Below are 18,689 nucleotides of genomic sequence, written 5' to 3'. Positions count from 1 at the left end.
CTTAAATGCAATAAAAAAAAAACATTTTTTTTACCAAAAAAAAAATATTTCCCCTTTAGAAGCATTGCGCGGAAGTGATATTTGATGTCGCTTCTGACATCCAATGGTGTGGAGCCGAGTGGGGACTATCTTTCTCTCACTCAGCTTCCAGTTTCTCTGGGGAGAGGACGAGATTGTCTCCTCCGCTACCGATGGCTCTGGTAAGCAGCGGAGACGACCGGAGCATGGTGGGAGGGGGGCCCTCTCTCGCCACCCGATAAAAATGATCTCGTTGCTAATCTGCCGCTGAGACCACTTTTAACGGTATTCCTCTTCAAACAGCCAACGACGGGCGGTTGGCAAGTGGTTAAAGTGTTACTAAACCCACAACATTAAAATCGGTCTGTAAATGCAGTAAAGCATGCTTTTTATACTCACTGTGGAACCTAAGGGGTTAATCCTCTGCATTGTTTAAAAAGGCTGTTTGATTCTGTCTTCTCTGATCCTCCCCTCCTTCGATAGTCCTCAATCTATCTGCTGATAGTACAGAGCCTTGGGGGCAAGCTGCACATGCTCAGTTTGGTGTGTATTGCTAGAGAGTTGTTTTTTTTTTGGAAGAGTGCATGTGATTAGCACAGGGCCAATCAGCACTGTCCGGACAGAGGGTCAGGGGTCATGTAGCCTCATAGGACAGTCAGAGGAGACTAAAAACTCCTCCTACAAGCTTTAACCAGTGCTCGGGCAGACACGGATAGAAGTCACAAAACTGCTCTAACTGCTGATGAGAAATGGTATTTAGTTATTTATATTTACTAAAACAAGTGCATGTCCATATTCTGTGTACTGTGGGAGACCAGATATAGCGAACGCAGGCTCCTAGGTTTAGTAACACTTTAACATTTTGGCTAATATAATGCATGTTGAATAGAAATAGGGCTTTTAGGTCCCCAAAACCATAAAGATTAAAGGGGGAGGGCAATGGGACTATTGCGATACAAATGAGTAGGTAAACTCAGAGGTAAATACATATATGAAAAATACGATAAAAACACAAACAAAAAAATACAATATAAAAAAACGTTGTGACAAACCATACATGTCACCGAAACTAATGATCCCCAAGGGGGGGAAAAATGCGGTGGGAGTAGAGTCACAGGGCAAGTCTCTACTAGTTTCGTGGCCAATGCCGCTTTGTCAGAAGTTCTAAAAAGATCCCGTCAGCTCAAGTGGCAGAAGCCACCAAGGGGAGTCTCCCGTGGCGGCCAAGGGGGACATGTGGAGATGGACCTATCAACTATACAAGGAAGAAAACAGGGGTAGGGGGTCCCAGGACCAGAGACCTGGCTAGGACGCATTAACGTGCATGCAAAAACACAGTTTTTCACCACATATTTCTGCTGCTAACTCCTGAAAAGGCGTCATAGAGAATACAGTGTGCATGTGGCTTTAAAGTGCCTTTACAGTATTGTAAAGCCATGCAAAACAAACTTATATTTTATATAGACCTTTAAGAGACACAGGATCCCCAGATCAATATTATGGCCCGGATTCACAGACAATGCCGCCGTAGCGTATCTCCTTTACGCTACGTCGACGCAGCGCAGAGAGGCAAGCATGGAATTCACAAAGCACTTCCTCCCAAAACTGCGCTGGGTTTCCTAGGCGTAAGCCGGCGTAAGTGGAAGTGCGCGTGAGCCATGCTAATGAGGCGTGACCCCATGCAAATGATCGGCCGAGCGCCAGACAGATACGTATCACCAACTGCCGGGACATGGGCACATCGTTCTGCGCATGCTCAGAATCACGTCAGAACAACTGCCTAAGATACGCCAGATCACTGCCTACGGCGTGAACGTAACCTACGCCTAGCCATATTCACGTCCAACGTAAACTACGTAAAATAGGCCGGCTTGGGTTCCCTGGTGCAGCCCTTTGCATGGATGCTGCTGAGTTACACCTCCTTTATGGGGCATAACTTTACGCCGTACGTACAACTTACGCGCACCAGTCGTAGCCTGCGTTGGGCGCAAGTACGATCGTGAATCGGCGTATCTCCCCCATTTACATATTTGAATAGAAAATCAATGGGACACATGCGCCCAGCGTAAATATGCACCCACTCTACGCCGGCGTAGGCAAGTTACGTTGGTGGAATGAAGCCTGTTTTTAGGCGTATCTTAGTTTTGTGGGCCCGGCGCACAGATAGGACAGCGCATATTTGCACCTACGCGGCGTATCTCGAGATACGTTGGCGCAAGGGCTTTGTGAATCCGCGTATGTGTTTTTTTTATAAACTCACAATGCCGGTTCTTACAGCTTACTACTATGACTCTCGTCTTTGACTCATTACTCCACCAAATCCATAGGTTTAAATTCAGCAGAGAAATATATTCAAATAATGGCTGTAATTTGTATTTATTTCTTATTTTCTTTATTATTTCCACTAAGCAAATGTAAAAAATGTTGAATTACAATACTTGTAACTGTTGTGACAATAGGGAAACTACAATATTTAGTGTTATGACAGGTTATCTTCATGAAATGACAGATGATAATGCCTCCCTGACTTCCTTCGACAGTAATTCAAATTTTCATTGTCAAAGCACAATAGAGAAATACTGGAGCTAATTTATGTGCTGAATAAGATATCCAGTTCATGAAATATGTTCCTTTCTTGTTTCTCTAATAATCTGGTTTTGGGGTTTTGCTGTCCTATTTTAAGATGCCAAGAATTTAATTTGCTCTCTTGGCTTTATGCTAATATTAGCTAACCTCATTCTGCACCAGGCTAAATTTTCACATTTACACCTATTTCTAATATTGTGGTGCCCTTTACATTGGAGATCAAAGTCAAATATCAAGTTTACAGGAGTGCATTTATGTGTTGCAATCAAATTGGAAAAAATAGATTAAAGCCTTCTACATACAGATTTCTGTTTGTACAGATAAAAAGCAATGAGGGGGACGTATCAAAACTGGAGCAGACAGAATCTAGAGCAGCTGTGCATGGCAACCAATCAGCTTCTGACTTTCATTTTCAGAGCTTAAAGTGGAATTTTAGCTTACACCGAACTACAAAAGCAAGCATTTATTATATTGCAGCTTACGAATTCTTAGGTGTGATGGCTGCAATCATTTTTAGGTTTTCTCTCTTCTATTTTCATCGGGTGATCCAGTAAGTCTGTTTTTTCAACAAAACAAATGTAACAGTTACTACATGTTTACAAGCATTTGAAGCGCGCTCGATGTGCATCTAAATGTGTTTTGCATGCGTTTTGGGCTGCATTTTTCTACACATTGTTTTTGAAGGGGGGCGGGGGGGTTGGCTTTCTTGGCTCAAAGGGGTACATTGTGCTGCACATGAAGCACCTGCATTTTTGGTGTGGAGCACCTGCATTGATGTGAACTGCATAGGATTACCTTGATTTTGGGTTGTCTATGCATTTAGGGTGCAGTTCAAAATGCATCCAGCTGCAGCCAACTGTAGAGCATGTGTTAAAATAAATCCGCGCAAGTATATTTAAAAACACAAGGTGTTCCAGACGAAGTCACACGATGAAACCGGTAGAGCACGCTACGAACGTCACATCGTTTCCAGGCATCAGACTTTTGTCAACATTATATGCCATACTTTTTTTGTCTACATGTGAGTACCCATTTTTTGTTTATTTAAATAAAGTATAAAACGATACTACACTATCTGGGGCTCCTTTCTCTCCTATGTATGGGCTATTACTGAACTAACATCATCAGAGCAGGGGGACGAGTAACGGCCAGAGGGCTACACAGTGGCCTATACTGTGAAGGAGAAGAAAAAAAGAGGGGAGGGCGCACCGACCTGGTTAAGCCATTGTTAGTGATGTGCAGAACTGTTCGCCGGCGAATAGTTCGCGGCGATTTTCGCTTGTTCGCGTTCGCCGCCGCGGGCGAACATATGCGATGTTCGATCCGCCTCCTATTAATTAACATTGAGCAAACTTTGACCCTCTACCTCACAGTCAGCAGACACATTCCAGCCAATCAGCAGCATACCCTCCCTCCCTGACCCTCCCACCTCTCGGGCAGCATCCATTTTAGATTCATTCTGAACTTGCATTCTTAGTGAGAGGAGGGACAGTGTTGCTGCTGCAGATTTTATAGGGAAAGCGATAGCTTAGGCCAGTGTACTCCAGTCCTGAAAGACTCATCTGATCTCTGCTGTTAGAACAGCACCCCAAACAGCCCTTGTTAGGGCTAATCAATCAGTCTGCTTTTTTTTTCTCTGTAATCTGTGCTGCGTGGTTTACAGAGAGAGACAGAGAGAGAGAGAGAGTGTAATTTTTTGGAGTTATATAGAGCAGGCAGGCAGTCAGTTTATGTTACAGTGTGTATAGGATATATATACATCACCAGGAGTTGTACATATATTTATACACTGTATAGTTTAGTTAGAATAGAGGTGCAGGGTGCTGTGTAATATAAAGGGGTCCAGTGGTGCAGGGTGCTATGTAAAGGGGCCCAGAGCTGTGGGGTGCTGTGTAATGTAAGGGGCCCAGTGGTGCAAGCTGCTGTGTAATATAAAGGGGCCCAGTGATGCAGGGTGCTATGTAGAGGGGTCCAGAGCTGTGGGGTGCTGTGTAATGTAAGGGGCCCAGTGGTGCAAGCTGCTGTGTAATATAAAGGGGTACAGTGGTGCAGGGTGCTATGTAGAGGGGTCCAGAGCTGTGGGGTGCTGTGTAATGTAAGGGGCCCAGTGGTGCAAGCTGCTGTGTAATATAAAGGGGTCCAGTGGTGCAGGGTGCTATGTAGATGGGACAAGAGCTGTGGGGTGCTGTGTAATATAAAGGGGCCCAGTGGTGCAAGCTGCTGTGTAATATAAAGGGGTCCAGTGGTGCAGGGTGCTATGTAGAGGGGTCCAGAGCTGTGCCACAGTCCAGGTGTTAGTCCCCTTGAAACAACTTTTCCATCACTATTGTGGCCAGAAAGAGTCCATGTGGGTTTTAAAATTCGCCTGCCCATTGAAGTCTATGGCGGTTCGCCCGTTCGCGAACATTTGTGGAAGTTCGCGTTCGCAAACTGAAAATTTTAGGTTCGCGACATCACTAACCACTGTATGGTTTTGGGCACTGTGAGGCAGCTTAGTTTCAGGGTCTTGGCAATCTTCTTATTGCGTAGGCCATCTTTATGTAGAGCAATAATTTTTTTTTTCAGATCCTCAGAGAGTTCTTTGCCATGAGGTGCCATGTTGAATTCCAGTGACCAGTATGAGAGAGAGATGCACCTGCTCCCCATTCACACTTGAGAAGACACCAGGGAGGGAAAATCGCTAATTGGGCCCAATTTGGAAATTTTCATTTATGGGGGGGGGGCTCACTTTTGATGCCATAGAGGAGCAGGGTTGCTCCCAACTTCCTCTCCTTCTTTAGAACCGCTAAATTCTTAAGCCACCTACAGCAGAGAGGACAGGCTGCACCTGCCTACACCTATGTCAAGGTTGTAGAAGTTTACTAAGATATCTTTTAAACTTCCCTAGACTTTAGCTGAATGATTCATCAAAGGCTTCAACAATGCTGTTCAAAGCTGTCTAGAAGCTTTGCAAGTGCATTGTATACAAGCTGAAGCCCATACATACAAGGCCTTAGAGCAACAATGGACACTTACCAATAATGAAGAGAAGGATGATTGTTGTCTCTTGGATGCTTATCAGGGTTCACCTATGCAACTCCACTGGCTAAAAAAAAAGAAAAATGGAAGCATCACCAACTGTAGTTTGTTTGTTTCAAAAAGAAGAAATAGTTCTCAGCCATACTACAAAAGACATATACAGCGTAAGGCCTCTTGCACATGGGTGGCTAAGCGTATTCGATATAATTGCCAGAGTTTCCTTCAACCAGGCACCCCAGTGCAGCATGTAGCCCGCTATTGAGATGAATGGCTGTGTGCTGCTGTACTCGTGTATATAGCAGTAATATCGTAAACATGAGTACAGCATATGGGTGTATGCAAAAACTAGAACATTTTCTATTTTTGCATACACCTTTATGCTGTGCATTTGTTTACAATAGCACTGCCATATACATGGGTACAGCATCGCACAGCTATTTATGTCAATGGCAGGCTGTATGCTGCACCTCGGCCTGGCCAACTGGGTGGAGGAAATATTGCTGGCAATTACATTGAGCGGGCTCAGCCACCCATGTGCAAGAGTGCAAAAAGTCAAACAACTAAAGCTGAGTCTAGCAAAAAAGGTTTTTGGGAGGGGCATTTTTTTGGGGGGGTGAAATTGGCAACTTTAACACCACCCATATGTGTCAATGGGCAGCCAAGGTTTCTGTGCTGAGAGCGTGCTCACTGTGCTCTCTCAGCACAAAGATCGAGCTGTCAAAGACCACTAACGATTGTAGGCGGTGGGACTGGTTCCCAATGATGTGATCACTGTGACAGCCGATCATAGTGATCACATGATCACTGATTCTTCATACAGACCCTGTTAAAGGGATGTCGGGGCTGAGTGAGAAGGGATTAAGGTGACACAGTACAAGTAGACACCCACTCCACAGCACAAACATTCCCAGTGACACGCTAATCCTGTATGACTGCTGAGTACAGAATAGAGGATGAGGATGAGGAAATGGAATTAAATGGCAGTGCAACATGCACTCACCTGTCCTTCTCTATTGCTCTCCTGATTGGCTGCACTTTTCTCTATCTATCCCACTGATTGGTTCTAACAGTTTGTGCCTCAGGCTCTCTTGGCCGCTCAACTGGCAGGTCTCCATCAGTGCCCTCTTTTATTATTGCCATTGACTCCCCAGAGTTTACCTACATCAATGTTTCTCAACTCCAATCCTCAAGTACCCCCAACAGGTCATGTTTTCAGGATTTCCCTCATATAAAACGGCTACGGTAATTACTGAGGCAGTGAAACTGATCAAATCACCTTTGCAAAATAATGGAATGCCTGAAAACATGAGCTGTTGGCAGGGCTAACCTGGGACAACAATTTGGCCCTGGACTTCATCCAGACTGGCCCACTTTGACAGGTCTCTCTCATGGCGGCCGGACAACTCCCGAACCCCCCCCCCCCCCGCCACCCAAGCCCCCTCTCCACCTTCACTAGCCACTAGACATTCTGCTTTATTAGAGTAAAACGGCTGGTACTGGTACTCTTATAGGCAGTACCAGTGGGGAAGCTAGACATTATTTCACCCAGGGCAAAGAATCAGTTTGGTGCCCCCCCTTATGGGACAAGATTAGGCAGAAGTGAGAAACTCCTAGGCCATAGCTGTTGAGTCAGCTGTCTGTCCCCTCCCCCATGCTCCTCAGTCCCCCCCTGCTCCTCTGGTCCTCCCCCTGCTTCTCTGTTCCCCCCAGGTGAGCGCTGCAGGGAGGGAGAGAAGGTGAGCGGAGGGGGGGGGCGGCGGTCTGCTGTCACTGAAGCCGGCCCACTGAGCCATCGGCCCACCGGGAAACTCCCTGTAGTCCCAATGGCCAGTCCATCCCTGGCTGTTGGGGATACTTGAGGACTTGAGTTGAGAAATATTGACCTACACCATGTCCCCTATAGTCTCTAGGACTAGGTGACCTCTGTGCTCTCTCCTGATTGGTCGCCCCTTTCCTGGGTCTTCCATGTGACAGCTTTTAATGGCCAGCACAGGGAACAGGGAAATATGTCCCTGGGTGACACCTAAAGAGGGAATCCTGTCCCCACCACCACCATACCTCTTCCTCCATCACACCCACGCCACCCCCCTCTGATTGCGAAAATGGGACAGGCCAGGAATTTTACTTTGAAAACCTGAAAAATGATAAACTACATGAAAATCCAACATCTCCGGCCAAAGACTGGCAAGTTCCCAGGTATGCAAATAGAAAATAACCAGAAACATTAACATAGCAGGATGTTGCCATTACTGGGATTTCACATCCGCTGATAATGTTTATACAGGGCTGCAACCTCTGGGGGGAGGTAATATTCCGGTCTCTGATGCCAAGGTCTAGAGCTTGCAAAAAAAGAGAGCATTAGACTTTACCTAATGATTTTTCAGTTGCTGCTATGAAAATGTTACAAGGGTGCAGTATAGGAATGTCCTAGTGTTAATAGGCAGAAAAGGTCAGAATAACATTGGATGGAGCTTAGCACCAGGTGCAGAATTTAATGCTATTGGTCAAGGATATCATTTCCGTGCTGCGCTTTTTTAATTGTACACCAGTGGCAGTGGTGACATTGTCAGATAAAGTCCTATGGTATTGCAGAAAATAATTCCTTCAAAGCAACCATGTTTGCTCTGCTTTTTGTAATTTTCAACTACTAATATCGGGAATCTGTTTTCTGTGAGTTAATTTAATTTGCACCAAGCATTCTTGATTGCAGAATAAGACAATCAAATAGATTTATCACCATATTTTTTTAAAGCGGTATTCAACCCAAAAGAAAAAATATATTATATTGTAGCTTACCAGTTCTTAGATGAATGACTACATTCATTTTCTTATTTTTTCATCTGGGCATCTGACCAGTAATGCCGCGTACACACAATCAGAATTTCCGACAAGAAAAGTTCGATATGAGCTTTTGGTCGGAAAATCCGACTGTGTGTAGGCCCCATCGGACATTTTCTGTCAGAATTTCCGACAGCAAAAATTTGAAAGCTGGTTCTCAAATTTTCCGACGGGAAAAGTTCTTGTCGGAAATTCCAATCGTCTGTATGCATTTCTGACGCACAAAAATCCTACGCATGCTCGGAATCATTGAACTTAATTTTTTTCGGCTCGTCGTAATGTTGTATGTCACCGCGTTGTTGACGGTCAGAATTTCCGTCCACATTTGTGTGACTGTGTGTATGCAACACAAGTTTGAGCCAACATTCCATCGAAAAAAGTCCACGGTTTTCATGTCGGAAATTCGGATCGTGTGTACACGGCATAAATCATTTTTTTTTGTTCAATATAACAAGCTCACCTACAGATGTATCAGTTTACAAGCTAAGACAAACCATTTACCACTGTCAGGGGTGCTTAAAATGATCAAGTTTTATTTATTAATGTAAAACTTTTATCCCAAAAGAAAAATAGTTTGCTATAACTGATTATAACCACTTGCCCTCTGGAAGATCTACCCGCCTTCATGACCAGGCCATTTGTTGTATTTTGGCACCCCATTATTTTAACTGAGAATTGCGTTGTCATGCAACACAGTACCCAAACTTTTTTTTTCACACAAATAGAGGTTTTTTTTGGTGGTATTTGATCACCACTTTTTTTTTTTGCGCTACAAAAGAAAAAAGACCGACAATTTTGAAAATAATATATTTTTTTTTAATAGAGGGTAGGTCCATACATCTCCTCGCTAGGAGGAGTAGGTAATGTGAACAAAATAGATTTTTAAGTGCCACACAGAGTACCACATAAAAGCAAATTGTAAAAACCACAAGTTTTATTTATACAAGTCAGTAAAACATATGCATTAGAACATATTAAAAGGTACAATCAACATGTTTTATGACAATTTCATTCAGTCAAAGCGTGGTTGAGTAAATGTGGATCGGGTATGTCTGGGTTGACTTGTTTCGCCCCAAATACTGGGCTTCCTCGGGATCCACGTTTCAATACCAACAAGTCTAAATACTTAGATATAGATCACCAAATATGACAGATTCATCACGCTTTATAAGGCCATAATCACACAGGAGATATATGTACACCAATATGTCCATGCTCATTAAAACCAAGAGAAGAGTCACCACTAAATGGACACCATCATTCAAATTTGATTATAAAAGAACAAAAAAAGGTGAAGTGAATCAAAAAGGAAAGTTGTCATCCTGCAGAGGACAGAATAAATGCTTAAAACTTTAAGGATCAAAACAATTGGACCATACAGGAACCATAGAGGAAAATACATTCCAGGTTCCAGTATAACGAGGGAGATAACCACCCACCGACGTGATGCTGAGACCATGTGTATCACCATGTATTGACACTATCGGTCTCCGCATCACGTCGGTGGATGCTAAAACCATTTATTATCAATCAACTGTGTTTACTCTTTTTAAATCATAAGGACAACAGAAACTACCCAAATGACCCTGATCAAAAGTTTACATACCCCAGTTCCTAATACTGTGTATTGCCCCCTTTGACATCAATGACAGCTTGAAGTCTTTTGTGGTATTTATGGACGAGGCTCTTTTTATCTTCTCAGATGGTAAAGCTACCCAGTGGTGCTGAATCACGTATCTAGTAGTACGTGATCCAGCGCAGAAGAACCAATTTGCCGCTGTACTTGGCAAGCAGATAAAGTGTAAGCTGGAGTTTGGCTCCAATATGTTAGTGTATTTAAATCTGCTAGTACATCTAACATTACCCTTTCTCCAGACTGACAATGCTGCTGTCCAAAGGTGCTCCCTGTGCTCCTTTATCCAGAATGGGGGCACTCTAACACAGAAGGTGTGCAACTGGGCAGGTCAGCAGGTGAAAACAGTGGGGGGGGAAAGCCTAAATAAGAAAACTAATGCAGCCACCGCATCTAATGACTGGTAAGCTGCAATGTATTACATTTTCAGTTTGGGGTTTAATACTGCTTTAAATGAAAATTGAGTTAATATGGCCTGCAAACTGTTTGCCATAAATGCTAAAATACTGCAGTCCTTGATATCACCTTGTAAGATTTCTTGGAAACACGTGACAAAGATAAATGACAATAGATTTGGACGCATGAAGTCTTATCCAGCCTGGCTGGCTTACAGCACATCATAAATGCACAGCCATCAGCCTGAGCTCTTGTCTTCACAAGTCTTTTTATCTGTCCTTCTCATAATACATAATACTGAAATGTAACAAATCAAACAAACCATGCAGGCCTGGAAATGGACTTATCCTCAGATGGTATTGGGAACCTGACAACAGGCAGGCATATTTCTTTCAATTACATTTTGTTGTATCATTCAAGAAGTTGTCTTTGTGAAAAAGAAATCAACAAAGCAAAAGTATTTACTCTGTTGTCCATTGAGGCAAACAACTTGATGATAATCAAAGGGGAAATCCACCCCACCTAGCTAAAACTAAAAAAAAATTCTATAACAGTGTTCCCTGTTCCGATATGTTAATTTAAAAAAAACAAATAAAAAACGTATTAGTATATGGAGTTATCCTTGCACTGCTCTGCTTCCGTGCCACAGTCCTCATACTCCTGTCCCCAGGGAGGCTCCTTCCTCCTGATCTTCAAGTGCATGTACACTGTGAGATCTTACACATGCGCAGTCATGCCACAGGTCTCTACCATGACCCAAATACTTGAATCCTGCTGGATTATGCAACACTTCATTCCTCACTGCTTCCAGACATGCATGACCTGAACATTAGCAAACGACCCCCCTGTTTGGTCCGCAACAGAACTTTCGAATATCGCAAAAGTTCAGAACCAAATAATGAACCCCATTGAAGTTTATGGGACCCGAACTGGAAAAATCAAAAGTCCCCATTTTGAAGGCTTACATGCAAGTAATTGGGCATATATTGGTTATGGGAGTCCGGGTACTGCCCCGGGGGGACATGTATCAATGAAAAAAGTTTGTAAAAAACATCATTTTTAAATGATACAGTAATGCACTGATATATACTGCATTAATGCAATAATGCATGGATATATACTGCCTTAAACGTGCAGTAACGCACGAATATATACTGTACTAAAAGTACAGTAACGCACGAATATATATACTGCGTTAAAAGTACAGTAACGCACTGATATATACTGAGATAAACGTGCAGTAACACACAGATATATACTGCCTTAAATGTGCAGTAACGCACAGATATATACTGCGTTCATTGTGCAGTAACACACTGATATATACTGTGTTAAATGTGAAGTAACGCACGAATAAATGTACAGTAATACACTGATATATACTGCAGGAAACCTGACCTGAAGAATTAAGCTGACACTAAGGTAAAAATGAATGGTATCCCTACACTCACACTGAACTATCACTAGATTCACACTAAACTAATTTCTTTCTCGTACATCATGGGACACAGAGAAGCATAGTAATGACTATGTGGGTTATAGAGTCTACCTTCAGGTGATGGACACTGGCACGCCCTTAAGGCAGGAAGTTCCCTCCCCTATATAACCCCTCCCATACCGGGAGTACCTCAGTTTCGCCAGTGTCTAAGGTGGTGGTCATGCGATAAACATCTTAGAAAGCTTCGCTTTTTAGCAAGCCTACTTCCGAATCCGTCCAAAGTGCTTCTTAGCCAAAGTGGTCGGTACCCGGGCCTCGGTTAAGAAGAACAAGGTTTTGCCTGTAATGCTTGTTATTGAGGGCTAGATCCTGGGGTTCAGGGCTTTTGGTCATACCCAATACCAAAAAGCTTACTGACAGGGTGCAGTACAGGTCCAGGGGTGTGGTGTTCCTGTCAATGGACCCCGGTCCCTGAAGTTTTGCAGACTTTGCTCTCCGTGATGGGCAAAGATTGGGCTGTCTGTGTGTGCAGAGTCCTGCGGCGTTGGATCAGGTAAGTGAAGGTGCTTTCAGAACTTGGTTCTGAAAGTTTCCTTCTTTTTTAGCCATTATGCTTTGCCTAAGCTGCCTGTCTGTGTCTCTCCTATCACTTGTCCTGGTCAAAAAAGGGGGGAGGAGGGGTGTCTATGCTCAGTCATTTAGCCCCCTCCTGTGCTGGTAATAGCAGGGAAAAGTTGTCCAAAAAGTTTTGGCTACAAGTTGTCTTACCTGGTCCTCACATGGTAGCTGCGGTAGCTCCAAACCTCGTGCACGGGCATGTCAGCGTCATGTCCTGTCATAGGACATGTCAGAGGCGCACAATCGTGCGTGCAATTGCGGTAATTTATGCGCCTCGTCTAGTGCGCACGCATATACGCGGCGTGCACGGGGCTTCAGATGCGCGTGCGGCATTATGTGCGCATGTGGAAACAGCCCTGTGATGTGTACGCGCAGCGGCGGCGCACATGTGTGCGCATGCGCGCAAGAGGACTATCTCAGCTGTTCTCTACGAGGCACCTAGTCCACCTCACCCATCCTGGCTGACGGTGGACACATAGAGTATTTGTGCACAAGTTTTCAGTATTATTACTACTGGATGGTGGACAGTGACATTTGCTTAAGGCGCATAGTGGGCTCTGCATCTTGCTGACCACCAAATAGCAGCATCAGTGCTGGTCTATAGGTCCACTAGTAGATGCAATTTTTGTGAGTACCTCGGCTTTATTATGGCTAAGGGCTCAGGGACTAGAAGTACAAAAAATCTAAGGGATCGTCATCAGGCTCGGAGGATCTCAGGCATGCTCCTGTGGCTATTTCCTCTCCTGATAAATTAGAGGAGGCCCAGGGTGAACCATCAGGGCTGCCAGTTGCCTCATCTGCCCTTGTCCCGCCTGCTCCAGTTTTTGTAACACAGGAGGCTCTGGCCTCAGCTATGGGTGGACTGGAGCAAAGATTGGCGACCTTGATTGCATCTTCTCTCTCTCTCGCACGAGGTCTCCCTCTCCCTCTGCAGAGTTCCTCATGGCGGAAAAACTATCCTCAGAAGAGGTTGATTTACCCTCAGGGCATCAGGCAGAGGGTCAGTCAGAGGTCTCGGACCATTTTCGGCTTCTCAGTCCAAAAGATCATAGTGCAGTCCCTCACTGAGATGGTCCGTTCGGCCTTCAAGTTGCCTTTTTTAGAGTTCAGTCTCTTCCTTAGGCTCTTTAAAAGCTCCTCAAGCTAACTATTCCTTCCCAGTTCATCCTCTACTGGAAGGTCTTATCTATGAGGATTGGGAACATCCAGATAGATTTTTTCTTCCTCCTAAAAAGTTTTCGGTCTTATACCCCATCGAGGAGAAGTTCACTACGAAGTGGGGTGTCCCCACGGTGGACACAGCTATATCTTGCGTAAACAAGACTTTGACCTGACCGGTGGACAACGTTAAAATGTTCAAAGACCCGACAGACAAGAGATTAGAGACGCTGTTGAAAAACCTTGTTCGCTACAGCCAGAGGGGTAGCCCAACCTGCAGTAGTGGCTATTGGTATTTGCCAAGCCTTAAAAGACCAGTTAAAGGTGGTCTTGAAGGATATTTCGGCTCAACAGGCTCAGGAATTGGCTGATTTTCCCAAGGCATTATGCTTTGCGGTAGATGCTATCAAGGACTCCATACAACAGTCCTCCCGTCTCACGCTCTTTTTAGTTCATATGTGCAGACTACTCTGGTTGAAGAACTGGTCAGTTGAAACCCCTTTGCAAGAAACTTCTGTCAGGGTTTCCTTTCCACGGGGAGCGTTTATTTGGGGAAGATCTGGATAGATATATCCAGAAAATTTCCAGTGGCAAAAGCACACTGTTACCAGTGAAGAAAAGGTTTAGGGGTACCCCCTCCTTTAAAAAATCTTCCTCTCCTGTTCCTAGCACTTCCACTGTCAGGCAGTTCCGACGGCCTCCCGGATGGTATAATGCGGGAGGAAAACCACAAGGCCAGCCTCAGGCCTCCAAAAACCTTGGAACCGTAAGCCGGCCAAGCCTGCATCTAAGTCGGCATTATGAAGGTTCACCCTCACACGGTCGGATGGGGGGAAGACTTCAGCTGTTTGCAGGGGCTTGGCAAGGGAGATTCCAAGACAATTGGGTCCTCTCTACGGTCTCCGAGGGCTACAGGCTGGATATGCGTGAATTTCCTCCATCCCGCTTCCTGCCCTCAAGTGTCCCAAAAGACCCAGGAAAAAGAGAAGCTCTAGGATCATCTGTTATCCCAAGGGATGATCGGGCAACTGCCGCTGGAAGAACAAGGTTTGAGTTTTTATTCAAATCTTTTCACCATTCCCAAGCCAAATGGGGACGTAAGACCCATTCTGGATTTCAAGGCCTTAAACCAGTTCCTAAAGGTCCGATCGGTGGTCGCCTCCTTACAAGGAAGGGAACTATTAGCGTCCATCGATATAAAGGACGCATACTTACACAGACCTATCTTCCTCAACCATCAGAAGCTGTTACGCTTCGCAATAAATCAACGCCATTTTCAGTTCGTGGCCTTGCCTTTCGGTCTGGCCACCGCACCTCATGTATTCACAAAGGTACTGTCCCCCTGTTGGCCAATCTAAAACCCCAGGGCATATCTATAGTAGCCTATCTGGACGATCTGTTGTTGGTAGATCGTTCAGTTGCCAATCTAAACTCAGCGGTACACAGAACCGTGAGATACCTGGAGTCCATGGGTTGGGTTCTCAACCTGGACAAGTCAGCCTTGGTTCCTGTGAAAAGACTTGAGTATTTCGGTCTACTCATAGACACAGATCAGAGAAAGATCTTTCTGCCCCAGATAAAGATTGATAAGGGAGCTAGTTCAGTTGGTCAATACAAAGCGTCAGCCCTCCATTCGCCTTTGTATGCGGCTGTTGGGGAAAATGGTAGCCTCTTTCGAGGCCGTCCCATTTGCTCAGTTCCACTCAAGGAGACTACAACACGCCATTCTATCTGCTTGGAACAAGAAAACCCAAGCCTTAGACCTCCCTATGTCCCTCTCCCGAACAGTCCGGCAGAGCTTTTGCTGGTGGCTAGTTCCCCAGAATTTACTAAGGGGGAAGTCCTTTGTTCCCATATCTTGGCAGGTTGTGACCACAGATGCCAGTCTTCTGGGGTGCAGTTCTGGAGGGGCTGTCTCTCCAGGGAAAGTGGTCGGTCGCCGATAAATCTCTACCCATCAATCTGCTAGAGATTCGGGCAGCTCTTCTAGCCCTATCAGTTTGGATGGACAGATTGCGGGGTCGCCCAGTCAGGATTCAGTCCGACAATGCCACAGCTGTGGCATACATAAATCACCAGGGGGGCACAATGAGTCGTGCAGCCCAAAGAGACGTGGATCAAATCCTGATCTGGGCGGAAAAGCATGTCCCGTGCATATCTGCGGTTTTTATTCCGGGGGATAGACAATTGGCAGGCAGACTTTCTAAGTCGCCAACAGTTGCTCCCAGCAGAGTGGACTCTTCACCCCGACATCTTCCAGGACATTTGTCAGAGGTGGGGAATACCAGATGTGGATCTCCTGGCATCGAGGTTCAATGCGAAGGTGGGCAACTTTCTGTCCCAGACGAAAATGTCCTAGTTCAGCAAAAATTTAGTATATGTAGAAATTAAACACTAATTCATTCACACATTAATACCCTTACTTTTAAAAAATAAAATGTTTAAATCCTAAAACTTGTCCCTATATAAAAGTAAGAAAAACATACTTACTAGTCCATGGAGATACATTTTGTCTTGCTTGTAGGGAAATTTCTCCTTATCCTCCGGTGCCACCATCTTGAATTCAGACACGTGCAGGGCTCTTTTTTTCTATTGAAAAGCCTGTGGCTTGCATAACACAACCCAAAAACTTCACCCGGTGCAGGAAAAAATGCGCACACACATAAAGAGAGATACACAAAAAACTGTGATGGGTGCATCGTCAAATGGTCCTCCGAAAAGGACCGAAACCTGATCCCCTGGGGCGTTAGGCTCCTGGCAGGAACTGAGGTAATTTGTGGTCCGTGCAGCCAAAGCCGACACGGACCCAACTTTCTTGGAGGGTCTGCCGAAACAGAACCCTCCTCAGTGAGGCTCCCCTGAAGGGAGACCCCATGAGAGCAGGCGAACTAAGCTAAAAGGCCATGTCTACCTACTCCCAAGATGTTCAGGGCAGGCCCGAGGACCAGCACCCTACTAATCACACACAAAGGTGTACAAAAAGTGCACCAACAGAAAAAGACATAAAAGTGACAAACAAGGGGGTAAAATAAAAAAGAAAGTGGGGGAGAAGGAAGGTGGGAGAGGTGAGTGGAAAGTGACCATCGTTCAATGCGATGGCCGGGAAACAAAAATTACTCTGGTCCCAGCCAAAAGGCCCGGCCCTAGAGACAGGTGTGAAAAGTGTGTTTGTGGAGATCGTGGCCAAGGTGCCATACGGTAAGTGCCCCTCAAACACTCGTGCAATGTATGGCACCCCTGGACTGCCACTCCAGGGGCACTATCTCCACAGGCTTTTCAACAGACCCTGACCCCCGGCCCAGACCGGCAGCACCCTTCCCAGCCAGGAAGGTAGGAGTTCTGAGAGATCGGAGAGAACCCACCTAAGCAGGCTACTCCCATCACCCCCTCCTAATCACGTTCGGGAAATACTAACCGCTCCTCCCGACGAAAGGAGGAGCAAGTGTTCTCTCCCGAACAACTGACTGGGGCAGACACCACCAAATCCAGGCCAAAGGCCAGGGGCCCGGCCCCTCAGCTTCGACATCATGTTTCTCCATCCAAATCAGAAGGCCTCCGCCTCCACGCCAGCAGGCTTAGCGTCCGCCAACCGCCATCCCTTTCCACCTCGTGTGTACTCAGGACGGTTAGCATAGCACCACCTACTGGCAACTGATAAGAACAGATACTACACTTGATCTTAGCCAAAAGGCCGAGAAGTGATGAAATGGGTTAATCTGATACGCACAGTTTGCTACACTGATCCCCAGTTGGATCCCCAGGGCTCTTTTCCAGATCTTCAGGCACCGTGGCGTTTCTGCGTATGCTCTGAACCTCCTGCACATGTGCAGACAGGCCATGGACCTTATTAGTAAACTCACAGAGACCCCCACACCGTTTCTGCACATGAATGACATCCGGTAAGCTGCCTTCTGGGATAAATAATGTAGAAAAACCCAAGAGGCAGTTCGCAGGACCAGGCGCATGCAATGAAATGCTGTGACAGATCCTGGAGTGACCTGTGACGTTCCTGGGCATGTGTGGGGTCCGGGTACATCATCCTCGCCTTGGCGAGATTTGCAAACCTTAAATCTAGGGCAATAAATATTTGCACTTGACCTCCGAAAGATTTGCCCCCCTGCATGATCGGGCCATTTTTTTGCTTTTTGGCACTGCGTTACTTTAACTGGTAAATGCACGGTAATGCTATACACAAATAAGATTTATATCATTTTTTCCCCACAAATAGAGCTTTCTTTTGGTGATTATTTGACCACCACTGGGGTTTTTTTTTTTGTGCTATAAATGAAAAAAGATCAGTGATTTTGAAAAAAAAAAAGCAATATGTTTTCCTTTCTGCTATAAACCATACCTCAACATAAATACAATCCCTTAATACATTTTGGCCAAAATGTATTCTGCTACATGTCATAAAAAATTATATTGATTGGTTGGTTGGTTTGCATGAAAGCTACAGCATCTACAAACTATGGTATATATACTGGAATTTTTATTTATTTTTTACTAGTAATGGTGGCAGTGTGCACGCGCAGTGCGCTGTCCTTTGCTCCAGATGAGCAGAAATTACATTTTTTTTTTTAAAGAAAGAAATTACACTTTAAACACTCTTTATTGAGTATCCCATTTCTGATAAAATTCTAAAAGTCGATTAACATAATGATAGAAGTCAGGATTTAAGAATGCACTATTGATTGCAGACTGTATAATGCGAGCTGAAATCAGACCTATTTATATCCATTACATCTGTTTACCTGGATCAGTATATCTCATTGAATATATTTATCATTAAAATATTCAAAAATACAAGCAGAATACCGATGAATTAAATGAAATCATAACTTTTTAAGTCACAAAAAGTATACTATTAATAAAATACAGTACACCTAGTGTATGTATGCAGGAGTGTGTATTTGTATTTGCATTAAAGAGGCTCTGTTATTGGGAACAAAAAAAACAAAGGTGTTGCAGTTATAAAGTGAAGGCACT

The 18,689-nt window shown here is 44.7% G+C and overlaps 1 protein-coding gene and 1 pseudogene across 2 annotated transcripts in view; one reads left to right on the top strand and one right to left on the bottom strand.

The window, feature by feature from the left end:
• The window catches only part of MAP1A (microtubule associated protein 1A), a 273,677-nt gene that overhangs the window by 121,278 nt on the left and 133,710 nt on the right, over positions 1 to 18,689 (top strand). The window lies entirely within an intron of this gene.
• On the bottom strand, positions 17,279 to 17,406 carry LOC120933952 (annotated as a pseudogene).

Source organism: Rana temporaria, chromosome 3 (assembly GCF_905171775.1).
Source record: "Rana temporaria chromosome 3, aRanTem1.1, whole genome shotgun sequence".
Lineage (NCBI taxonomy): Eukaryota > Metazoa > Chordata > Amphibia > Anura > Ranidae > Rana > Rana temporaria.
Note: the sequence above shows the minus strand (reverse complement) of the source record. Positions and strands in the feature narration are given on the sequence as shown.